Here is a 13,423-nt window from a genome sequence, read left to right as displayed (position 1 = left end):
ATAAAGTATACAGGGTGTTTCACGGTGACGGCCCATTAGAATTATTTCAGAGACTACTTCGATTTGAATTTTGAAAATTTGAGATAATAATGGCGTCCACGTACCACTTCCGGTTATACCGGAAGTCGCCATCAACTTGCTTATTTTAAATGGAACACTATATGTTATTGCAATTTTGGATTCTACGTGTTATTTTAGGTGGACTTTTATGAAGTTTCCCTATTCCTAAAATTAACCGTTTTCGAGATATTTAATTAAAAAAAAAAAACATGGAGAGAAACAGTGACTAGCTTCAAACCATGTGTATTTTATAGTAAGATAGATAAAGCAACAATATTTATGGGGGGATAGCTAGACCCCTAAGCTTCCCATCCATACTTTCAAAGTGGTTTAATTGCATACAGGGTGCTAGAAATTTAATGCCGAGTTTAGTTAATTTCAAACCTTCATAAGTCGTTTTTTTTTAAATGGAACACCCTGTATGTTTTTCTATATTCTGATACACAATTTTATTCTTTTTCGAACGGTATCAGTGTTCCCCTATACCTATCTCTTCTAGTTTTCAAGTTATCTACTATTTTTTGTGTAATCACCTAAAATCCTGTAATTTCTTGCGAGAATAGCTGTGGAATTTTTAGCAAAACTTCGAAACAAACATCGACATTGAATTTGAATTGTTTTTTTGTTGCTAGAAACAGAAACTTCATAAAAAACACTACAACTTTTAATTCAACAAAATTTTTATATCTGCAAAACTAACCGAGGTACCTAAGTGGGGTGGGAAAGTTAAGTGGGACACCCTGTACATATAACTTACACAAATCTTTTTATTGAATCAAATATACACTCGTTTTGGAATCTACACGGTGATTTAATGATTTAATGATAAAAATAATAGATGAAATATTATACGTGAAACTTAGGCCGACTTTGCATCGTCCCAATTAATCAACTATGTTTTTCGTTTGGGGAAGTATGAAACGAAATAAAATTACACAGATGCCTGCAGTAATGGAATGCGTGACGGAAAATTTTCACTGTCACTTAGAGTCGTACTTATTGCATCCTAGAAATAATGTGTTGCAGTTTATTTCTATTATTCTTTAAATAATTTCAGTGTCAGCAGTATTTTAACAGTTTCTAACCGAGAGACCATTAAAAAAGTATTTTAAAGTAAACATTACCAAGCGACATCCGTGAAATTGCTACGACTTCAACATTTTCTGTTTTATTAGTTAAACAATTTTTTTGTCTTGAAAATATGAGATTTTAGACTGCTTAATGGAAATTGTTTATTCTTCTGGTGGGAAATCTCTCGGATCCGCCCCCGCGCCTGTTAAAACCACGAAAGACAAAACAATGACCGCCTCCCCCCGATTTATCTGGCTTTTTCTGCGGAATCAAGAGTGCCGCGATGGAGTCAGGAGAGCCGCTTGACACGACGATAAAAATATAACATATTAGCTAACAACGTGTCCTCTCTCACCGCCGGAGAGGGAATTATTTACAGGAGCCGAGGACGGGGATCCTGCTGACAGGTCACTTTAAGCCGTGATTGATGCGCCGTGTATCGCCCGGAATATTTGCGAGAGCCCGGAGTCGGGACCATCTCGCTCGGGGTGATCGATACCGTGTATCGGCTATGTAGATGGTCCTTAAAGCATTCTTCAGGACGAAATCCAATCGAGAGTTTCCTCATATACGCGTCAGATATATAGGGTGTCACTGACAAGTGAAGGTTTTGTTTTTTTTCGAAAAACTTACTTGATAAAACATTTTAATGACAGTAACAAGTAACAAAACTCACCTACTTGGATCAAGTTAGCCATAATTATTACAAAATGCCACATTTGTGTGAATAATGAACTTGTTGATAAGCGTTAGTCTACGGTGAATGTCAACAAAACGTTGCATAAGCATCGCAAATATAAGCAGCATTTTTCGAGGTGATCTGTTCCACCTCTCGGAAATTTGTTTGTAGAACAACCTTTAGATGCTGGACAATTACAAGAACATGATGGAAGACGGGGTGAGCTAGACTATTCCGCAACAGAGGAAGCAATTTTGGAAACTGCTGACGATGAACTCACAAGGATTGGCAAGAAAATTGCACGCCGGTTGAATGTATCAGTTGAATTACAAAGTATGGAAAAAATTAAGCGAATCTCTGTTTTATCTGTTTCGTATACAGCGTGTTCTGGCTTTACAATCCTAAGGTCATCTTGCGGATCTCGATTTTGTCAGTAGTTCTTATCAAAATTGACTTGAATATGAGTTCAATAGCAATATTATTAACTATTAAGGCAGAAATTACGAATTTTACTCAAATATGCTTTTTTGTTATTTCCCAGTGAATGACTTTTTACTTTATTATGAGCATATTTAAAAAATAAAGTTTTGACTACGAGTCAAACTGAACTATTTGAGTTAATTTTTACTCAGACTTGATTTCAGCGAAATTAATGAGACGCCATGTACTTAATTGTTTCATTTTCTTGCCAACTCTTCTGAAATCGGAATTAAAAAAATTAATTTTCAGCATTTAGTGAAATTAATTCCTTGTGACTTACAACAAATGCAATAACACTATTTTATTAGAATTTTACAGATATTCAAAGGCCTTATTGCAAACAATATAACTTAAAAAACTGTTCTTGAATTGAATATTTAAATGGATACAGGGTCAATGACAAAAAAAAGAAATCGACATTAAAAGAAAATTTAATTGTATAGGTAAATCTAGTGGATTTAACATAATAAATACAAATATGTAGATTAATTGTGACAAAAATCTTGTTATAAAAGGTGTTTTATAATACCATCATCTTGTTCTAAACAAAGGACATATTAGTTTCTACAAATTATTGGATCTTTTTTGTTAACTTTATCTTTGAGCATCCATACCATTCAGACCAAATTGGTCTTGCGGATCATTTTGTCTGGAATACAAACCACCTTTTATAGTATTGTATTTTTTTCATAAAGTATTTAAATATCCGTTTAGTAAATTTAATAGCGAAAAACCATAAATATGCGCTGGTTCCACGGCAACCTTGACTTTATCTATTGATCAGCAAATAAACAGCATAGTTATTGGGCAAATCGCCAAAGCATATACGACGTGTATATGTCACTGTAATCAGAAAAGTGCAACTCAATTTTCGATAGAGATAACTCTAGTATACACACTTTGCAATTTTGAACTTGTTTTCACAACAGACGATCTACCAACGGAATGTGAATTGGGTGGAAAAAAAAATAAACAATGTCGCAAATTGACATAAAAAGAACTCCTGAATAAGAGATTTGGGAACATACTCAGGTTTCAGGAAAATGTTCTAAATTTGAGTTTTTATAATAGTTTTTATATTAGAGAGATCAATTTTGGTTTAAATGTTGTCGTAAACGAATTGAATTGACAAAATGCTCACTACTACGTGAAAATAATTTAATTCAGTCCACGTCAATTTACCCCCCCCCCTTTCCTGTCCAAAAATTGAAGCAACGTTGAAAGACGTGTGACGGTTTAAAATCTTCCTTACCTCATATTTTCTAATTCGTAGCGACATATTTTGGAAATCAAATATGGCAGGGCCGTTTGGCGTCATATTAACGAAAGAAGATCACATATTTGGTATTTATGCGTCTAGAAATAATAAAAAACACACATGTACTTCAAAACCGAAACGAAAAGTACCCCGTATACTTTTTCCGATTGTTTCTCCAAATTTTTTGACGCGCCGTTTGGCTACGTTTTAGGTTCATTGATTTAAATTTTCTAGGTTCAATATTATTCAATGATCTACTGGAATAACACTAACTGGTTTCAATAGGAACGATTGTTTTGTTCCATACAACACATCTTCAAGCTTTTCAAAAACTTACAGTTTAGATTTCAGGTTCTTACGAACAAGGTATACAAGTTTCGTGGTTTACAGTATAGTATCTCTATAGTCACCAAAATTGATAACCAAAAGTGTTCAATGGAGCCTTTCTAAGTGTTATTATAACTTTTCTGACTTTATGTACCTATCTAGGTTTTAGGTTCAGGGTTTCTAAGTTCAACATTAGTTCATAATTGTGGACTACCGCTGTGTTTTTGACCATTTCTAGGAGAATAAGGCTATTATCTTACTGAAGATAAGTGTATGGACATAAGGAAGTCTTTGAGTCGTCAAACTTCTTTGTATGTTACTTCAAATTTTGGACAGAGGTTAAATGTGACGTGGAATCTTTCATATATACAAAATTATTGCTGCAGACTGTGGCATCGCCCAGATTTATATAATTTTCATTACTTTTCCTCTTTACCTGGTTTCTGAGTCATTATTCATACGATCTACTTCACAACAAAACAAATTCTCATCCAGAAAGTAGGTAAAGCATTGGAAACTTATTCTTTTCTTTAGGAAGAGGATTTTTAATGTATCTATTGAATTAGGAACCCATCCCCGTGGTCGCGTATCGCCCACACGTGCTAACATGTCGCCTAAATTCGATATTCCTGCGCAAAATGTTTATTCCTCTCTCGAATATCAGGAAATTGACTGATGGTAGCGGAGTGCCATTTCCTGTGCGCTGTTATAACACTTTGGGTCGGTGTAGGATTTCATATCCGCCACTCTGCACCCTCCCCTCCCCCTATGGCCAAAAGTAAATTAATCCCGACACAATGAGTCGACTTAATGATTTCTCGAAATTGCCTGGTGGTTTCCAGGTACGGTCCCTTCGGATTATTCCGGTAGGAATGCTCTTACCCAATTTTCCACGTAGTTTTTAACTTTTTTTATGTTACTTTGTATGTTCATATTAAAGACAGATACTTTTCATCGATGAGAAAACGTTTTTAGGAAAAGTAAAACAGGAAAAGGAAAATGCCAAAAAAATATAGACGGAAATTCATAAAAATTAAAAACAAATGTAAAAAACGCGTTAGCTTGTCAGTCATTCCTCTTTTCGATAATTTTATCATTTTTATATATAGAATATTTTTTTTATTTATTTAATTTGAACAGGCCAATTAGAGGAGTCAAGATAGATTTTGACTTCGAGAAAATTACTGGAAGAGAGAACTTTTTATTTTTCGCTTTGTAAAGTAGTCAGAAACAACATATAAAAAGTTACCAACTGTAGAGTGTACGCTAAATTATTTATTTAACAAATTAGTTGCAAAATTATAGTTTTTGCAAAAAATATAAAAATATATAATTTAAAAAAATTAACTGCGCTATTCGAAAGAACAGGAAATTTTACATAAAAAATGTTAATAAAGTTTTTTTCTAACGTACGAAAAATGAGACGGGCGGCCCCCAGGTATAGCTCTCGAAGAGCGCGCGGCCCCGAGCGCGCTACACTAAATTTGTTATAACTTTTGATCTAATTGATCAAATCGACCTCACAAAAATTTAAATGAAAGAAGAGTCATCCGGCTATCAAAGTTTCATGTCTATAAACTTGAGAAAAAAAAATGTATAGTACCTACGTATACAAAGTTATGTCATTCTATAATTTTGTACAATAATAATAAAATAGCTTGTCATTCTTTTAATTTTTAAAATAAATATCTGTAACTTACACAGATTACTCTTCAAAATGACGATTGAAACAGTGAGCGATATGGAAAAAATCTTAAAAATTTAATTTGAAAAATATTGAGCCCAACATATCAATAAGTTTTAAAAATCACAAAATTTAACTTTTTAAGCTATACTTTATAGATTAAAAACTATAGTTGTAAATGTGATATTGAAACTTTATGAGGGCACTTTTTAAAGCTTAAAATCTCTACTTTAAGATGGTGCATTTTATTTTTCTTAAAAAATTGAAATAATAGTTGAAAAAACAAAAAATAACAAAAAATAAAAATATTACATGTAAAATCCGTGAAATTTCTTGTTAAATAAAATTTAATAATGTACAAAAAAATTTTATTTTGTTTAATGAACCATCAAAGAATTAAGTTAAGACCTTAAAAAAAGTAAATCCACCGAAAAATATTTTTTTTATTTATAGTAATAAGTGGAAAATTGTTATAACAGCAAAAAAAAAACGTTTTTTGATAAATTGATTTAATAATCATTTTTGAAACTTATATTCTGTATATGAAATTGTGAATATAAGTTCTCTTATTTTGAATGTTGTTTTTCTTGTCAGTTAGGGTGACGAAGCTAAGCAGTGAGCGCACCAAATATTTTTTTGTTACTTACAGTTTTATTTATTTTAAAAGCGTTTTTCGTTTATAAGAATTAAATAATAATTATTATAAATGGTATAAGAAAATGATTTTTATATTTTCGAGTAAGCTGCAGTTATCAGTGTGTTAAAAAGTGTATTATTCACATATTTTGTCCATTTTGTGGTTATACTCTAGTACACTTGTAATTATTTAATGTAATATTATTGCTTAATATTACAAATAATCTTCAGTTTGCAGTTAAGGTATTTATATTCGTTTTCTTTTATGCTAAACCTGTAAATGTATGAGTTTAATATTTATATATGAATATGATCCATTTTTAAAAAAATAATGAGTAAATAAATATTTGTTTTTAAAATCAAAGTGTTTTTTTGAAGAAGAGCAAGAACTCGATGAGATTTAAAAATTATTTATTTTGTAAAAAATTAGTTTTTTTAAAAATAAACATATTGTCCATAAAACCTCTTTAGCCATTTATAATTTTCATTTTTCAAACCTCTATATTACAAATATAAGCGAGTTTGATTTAAAATCGATAATTGTTAAATAAATTGTTTAAAATAAGAGGCCATATTGGATCAGACATTTTGAATTTTCATTTTCCGACTTCATATTCTTGTTCAGCGACATCGAAAAGCCCTATATTGTCAATTTGAAAGAATTCGATTTAAATTTCATTGAATTGTTTTAAATGTTCTTAAAAAAACTATTTATTATTGTTTAAACAATTAAAAAACAATTAGGGTAAAAAAATAAGTTTATAACTTTTTTCTAATACTTATCTCCAAGTAATTTCAAAAGGTTTTAGGAAAATCCATGCTTCAAATAATTATTTCGAAATAATGCGTAATTTGATAATAATAATATATAATCTTGACTCCACTAAATACAAAAATATGTGCACTTTACAATAAAATTACATTTAAAAAAAGGAAGAAAGATACAAATAAAACTATGAATTACCTATTTTAAAGCATAATACCGATATGCGTATACATACAACTGTGTTCCCTAAAAGGGATCTAAGTATCATATGTTGCAGAAAATTGATCAAGAATTATTACGCGAAACTTGGGCCGACTCTGCATCGCTCTACTTAATCAGTTAATCATAAACGGTGACGCAGATTCCGTAAACATTGGTAAAAGACATTGCTTGGCGACATCGATCAAATAGGTATAAAATGTTAACAAAAACTAGAAATAATAGAAATAGAAATAGAAAAATTATAAATAGAATGAAAAAACAGAACCGAAAATGACAAAAATTATAGGACTCGGAGATTTTCTCGCTGAATTTCTTCTTTTTCGATATTATGCCAAAATTTGCGTAGAAAATTATTTCCCAGAAAATGTTTCTATAGGAACCACAATGAAAGAGGCACCTCCAGAACTAGAACTTCGCGTCTTTCCTGCGCTCCTCTCATCTAATCCCGCAATAAACCGACACCACGGTGCCGACACGATTTATAGCGGCGATAAAGCTGCACCGAGTCAGCTAAAGTGTTACGGGAGATCCGGCATAATGTTTCAATAATAATCAACCCAAAACAGATCGAGATAACATTGTCCGGCCTAAGCCCCGAATAAACCTCATTTCGCCGCAATAAAAGGGCAGCCGAAAGATGACATCGACGGTCCCAGGGGGCGAACGGCGCGGCCGCTCCGTGAATACACCGCAGCCACCCTCGATCTTATCGTTGGAAATCGGCGAGAAATTACATACATATTTGCAGTGCGCTTTGCTATTCAAATTTGGGGGCGCATATGTCGCGGCCCAGGGCGCGGCTAATGCGGCGAACGTTTCTCGTTTGTTTGTGGTATTGGATATGATAATTGTGGCCGTTTTTCTGTGGTAGTTAACGACAAGGAACAGATGTGCGTGGCGTGGAAATCTAATCCCGCATAAAAAATTCTTGATAAGTTAGAGTAAGCAAGGAAAAATTAATATTGTGTGCAAATTTTTATATGCATGAAAATGGAGAAAAATCTAAATCGACACTGAGAGAAATGGGCTTATCTAGAATAATGTATATAGCGCATATTAAAACTTTTATAACCAATATACAACTTTTATTAAAAAAAGCAATCATCTCCATACTCATTATTGAATGAGTTTAACTGTAAGGTGCTTGATACACCTTATGCATCTATGAAATAAAGGTTATAATGAATTACTTATACATTATTAGGTGTTATAGACTTTATATTCCAGTTGTATAGTAGGGAAGATTTGTTGTATAAAGACCAGTATCCGAATTTGTATATAACAATTGTATTAACAGAATTATTCGTTCTTATACTGAATATGTTTCCGTTTTTAACGTGTAAAACGCATCTTATAATGGTTAAGTGATCGTCACCTCTCGGTGCATAATCGGTTATGATCGTTGTTAAGTTATATTCATAGTCTTGTAATAATAATCATATGTCAGACCCGAGAGCGAAGTGCGCCGACTCAATAAGAAACCTGGCTATTCCAGCCGCTGATTTAGGGTTCGCCGCACGAGCTCATCCCTTCTAAGATTTCAGTAGCATGCTATGCATGAAGCAGAACGGTACTCAACTATCTTATACAGTCCACTTTTATTGTCCATACATGTTCAATCATTGTCAAAATAAACACACAAAACCACAACGTCTTTATTATCTTTACTCAAGAAGAGAAAATACAACAATCGTAAAATTTCCGACAGTCCGCTGTGCATCGACTTACACACGTCTAGTTTGATGAAAATGGACAGTATATGCACATGTTTTGTGGGATACATGATCATATCGCGTTGTGTGAAATGGAAAATTATTATGTAAGTATCTAACTGTTTTATGGCTTGTAATTGTTTTGTTTTTTCAAATGTAAATCTTGTCTAAATCTTAAAAATTATTATTTTGTAGGTCCTATTAGAAATCGCTGATGTTAAGTTTTACATAAGATGGAGGAACAGAAGGTTAACGGTGACAAAGAAGAGCATGGGTATAAAGTCAATCAACCAGAGGAAATAAAATTATATGGAAAGAAGCTCAACCTTTCTGGGGATGCTTCATTCTTAAGGTGGAAGAGTTATAGTGCAAATTCTCATGTAATACAAGAAAATACGGGTGCATCGTTGCTAAGAAAATAAACTGGACAGTTTTGGGAGCGATTTGTCATCATTTTTAATGCTTAAAAGTATGTTTTATGTATGTTTACATTAGAACCTTAGCTTGTAATTACAGTTATCCAATAAAATTTCTGAAAACTTAATGACATATGTTTTTAACTCATACAGAGTATACAACAGTTTAATACATTTATTATTATAAAACTTATAACCAGTACTAGATGTTCTAATAACGATATGGAACACTTTAATAACAGTTATTGCTATTATTTCGTAAAGGGTATAAAAAACGTTGTATACTAGTTATACAATAATTTAATAAAGAATAAGGTTTATAGTCACTATACAACTGTGCTAGCAGTACGCGTTTTATATCCAATATTCACTTGTTTAACTATCACATATAGTACACAATGGTCTTATAATGGCATATAGAATTCTAATAAAGAATAAAACGCATTTCTTTCAGTGAATAAAGAAACGAATCAAGTTGTGAAGGTAAGAGTGATACTAGAAAAAAATATATACTTAGAATCATCATAGAAACAATTGGCTGTAAAATGTTTAACAATCTATTTTGGAGGCCAAGAGGAATAATTTTTTTCTAAAAGTGGAGGGCAGATGAAGGATAATTTATGAAAAAAGGAAGGAAAGCCACTACAAGGAAGATTGTATATCTCGAAAATAGAAAAAATAATCACGAATGGTGAAAATGGTATAAGAAAGCGATAGAAACATAGTAGTGATTCTACCAAATACGAGAAAACTCTGAGTTTATCCGGCTCGAAGGACCAAAAAGTTGACCTGTGTGATATGCCAAATGGCCAGGAAATCCTGAAAGCTCGTGGGGATTTTTAATTTAAAGAATTTTGAATTCTACACTCAGAAAAAAATTAGCTAATAATAAGTTATGATTTCTGTATGTATCTAACAATTTTGAATGTTACTTGTTCACGTCTTCCACGTGGGTTAAAAATTAGTCACCATTTACATATCTCATTGTTGTATAATAAATACTACTGATTGGTAGACAATGAGTGCATCTCTTATTAGATAATGTAAGTAGAAAATAGCTCAAGAAACAAAAGTTATATAGTGTCTATGAGCGCTTTTGCTTAGGGGGTGAAACTAAAATATTGAAAATAACCTCAGGAATTGATAAAGCAATCAATTTTAAGCAAAAAGTATCCCATGAACATAAGTCATAAGTCAATATTTTCTGAGTTATTGATGATTGAAAATGTATATTTTTTATTCAAAAATCGACAGTTTTCAGTAGTTTTTCTCGAATAACTCGGAAAATAGACATTCTATGAAAAAAACCATCACGAAGAAAATGATGCTTATAAAAAAAGAAAGAGATTGAGTTTTTTTTCATTTATGTAGGTGCAATAGGTGCTGAGCTGCGGTTGGTTGAAGATAAGTTCATGTCCGCTAGAAACTAGATTGGAAGCGTTTAACGTAAAATAACTAAAAAAACTCTATTTTTCAAGAAAAATGCACCGCACATTTTTTAAAGTACTTTAAAAAATCTTTAAAATGAACTTAACTTTAAGTCATTAGTATAAAAATTAACAGAGTTATGAACAAAATAAAACTGTTAATTCGCTTTTTCGGAAAAAAAATCAGTACGAAAACTGATGGATTTTTACGAGATTTACAATTAAAGGTAATCTTATACACTTAAATAATCTTATATACAACTTACATTTTTTATGTGCTAACACTATATTATACAAGTTTAAGCGGTTTAGAATGCATATTTTTGAAAATATTACGTTTTGATTGAAAACGTTTTTTTTTAATTCCAAAAGAATAATATTTTTGAAAATAGCTTTAAAAATAAAAAAGATACGAAAAATATTCAAGAGTGCAAAAGTTTAGATTATTTTACACATAATATTTTGGTTTCTTTTTTATTAGTGTAGGGTAAAAATTAACAGAGATGTCGCTGCTAGAAGTTAGCAGTTGAGGGCAGATGTCATGTTTTCAAACCCTTTAAACTCAAAAATCTCAAAAATAACGCCTTAAAAAATATTCCGTTTTAGCTGTCGAAATTTTCTGTAATCGTCTTGATAGCTTTAAAATTAAAATTAAGGAAGTTATCGTTAAAAAACCGACGGTACCTTACCACTTCAATTTTTGGAGCATGTCAATATTTTGGTTGTCCACAACTTTGGAGCATTCATAGTATTTCATAGGTATACATAATAAAATAATATATAGGTATTTGAAAATTTGAAATTATGACTTTCTGCATGAAAAAAATATTGAGAAATAATTATTTTGAATATTACATAAATTAAAGTAAATCGAGAGAAAGAAAGTTATTACGGAAAAAAATTATAATTCATTTTAAATAATTTAAAAGACATTTTTTATATTTTGTCATTGGGGGTGGTTTTTAAGGGTTAAAACAATGCGATAAATTATAAATTGTATTATAAACAGGTGAAAGAATTTAATTTATCCCGTATGTACTATCAAATCATTTTAAACTGTTAAAAACTATTTTTTTAATATTTTGTTATTAGGGGTAGTTTTTTAAAGGTTGAAATATTGTAATTTATTATTTATAATACCATAAACAATTGAAAAGATTTATATCTATAATATATGCGCAATAAAAATATTTTAAAGTCAAAGAAACTATTAATTTTATATTTTTATCATTAAGGGTGGTTGAAACTTTATAAAAATAACGTAAATTATTACCCACAATATAAAATAATATTTATTTTATATTAAAATCTGATTTTAGTCTATATATAACACCTATTTTTATATTTATTCAGTATTTTAGCATAAGGAGTAGTTTTTATGCCCTAAAAATAAGAAGCGGATATCAAGCATATACAGTGCTATTTTTTAAAACCTCACATAGGCCAACTTTTTTATTTGAAGTGATAGACTAGTACTTTCAAATGTAATAAATGTAAAATGTGTAGTAGTAGTGTCGTAGGAAATAATTTGATTAAGAATAATTGACAAATAATTCTTTCCGGTGTTGCCAGATTTCTGCAGTATCTTTCAAAACGATATTTTTTTAAATGGCAACACCGTATTTTTTTAACATAATTTGACAAATCTTCAAATTGTAAATAGAAAATGTTATGTCACATTTCTTTATTGCATTTTCTTTAATAATCTGTAGTCATATTCAGGGTTGCTTATATTTTATATCTCAAATAACTCTCAGTTGATGTTTTTGTTGGACACTTAATTTGATAAAATAAGTGTTTAATTTATTTATTAAAAAAAATAACACCGGAAAGCATTATTTGTAATTTTTTCTTAACCAAGTTCACCTCAAATAAAAAAGTTGGCCTACGTCGGGTTTTAAAAAAATTATATTACACAATGCACATAAAGTTAAATTAAACATGTTTTTATCAAATTAAGTATCAAACAAAAACATCAACCGATTATTTTCGTTGTTTTTGCTGATTGTTCAAAAACGGCTACTCCAATAAAGAAATGTGACAACATTGTTTATTTAGAATTTGAAGGTTTGTCAAATTATGTTAAAAAATACGGTGTTGCCATTTAAAAAAATATCGTTTTAGTAGCTGTTGCAGAAATCTGGCAACACCGGAAAGAATTATTTGTAAATTTTTCTTAGTCAAGTTATTTCCTATAACTTTGCATTTGGAAGTACTAGTCTACAGTGGCGGCGCGTGAACATTAATTGAATGTGTTCTGCTTAGGGTTGTTACATTTGTTGAATTGAATTCCGGGATATTAAGTGCCCGGAGTCTATAAATGGCGCCGCAGGCGAAAAATTTTAAAATTTTCAAGGTCACGCGTTTTCCTGGCACTTCTGAATTTCAAGGAACAATGAATTTATAAAAAAAATACAGATTTTCACAAGAATGATTTTTGAAATTGATACCTTTTTGAAATATCCATTTACGAATTACCTACTGATGGTATAATAAATTGGAATAAACTAAATATATTTTATTAAATTATTGAATATTGTTTATAAAAAAAAATCGTTTGTGAAATTTACCAACGATTCAACGAATTTTAATTTTCCTCGGCGTGTTATGATTTTTTCTTTATCTTTTTTTATATATATGTACATTATATTATATTCCGGGAGTTATACGTGCAAATCCGAAATC

Source organism: Anoplophora glabripennis, unplaced genomic scaffold (genome assembly GCF_000390285.2).
Source record: "Anoplophora glabripennis isolate ALB-LARVAE unplaced genomic scaffold, Agla_2.0 scaffold90, whole genome shotgun sequence".
Taxonomy (NCBI): domain Eukaryota; kingdom Metazoa; phylum Arthropoda; class Insecta; order Coleoptera; family Cerambycidae; genus Anoplophora; species Anoplophora glabripennis.
Note: the sequence above shows the minus strand (reverse complement) of the source record.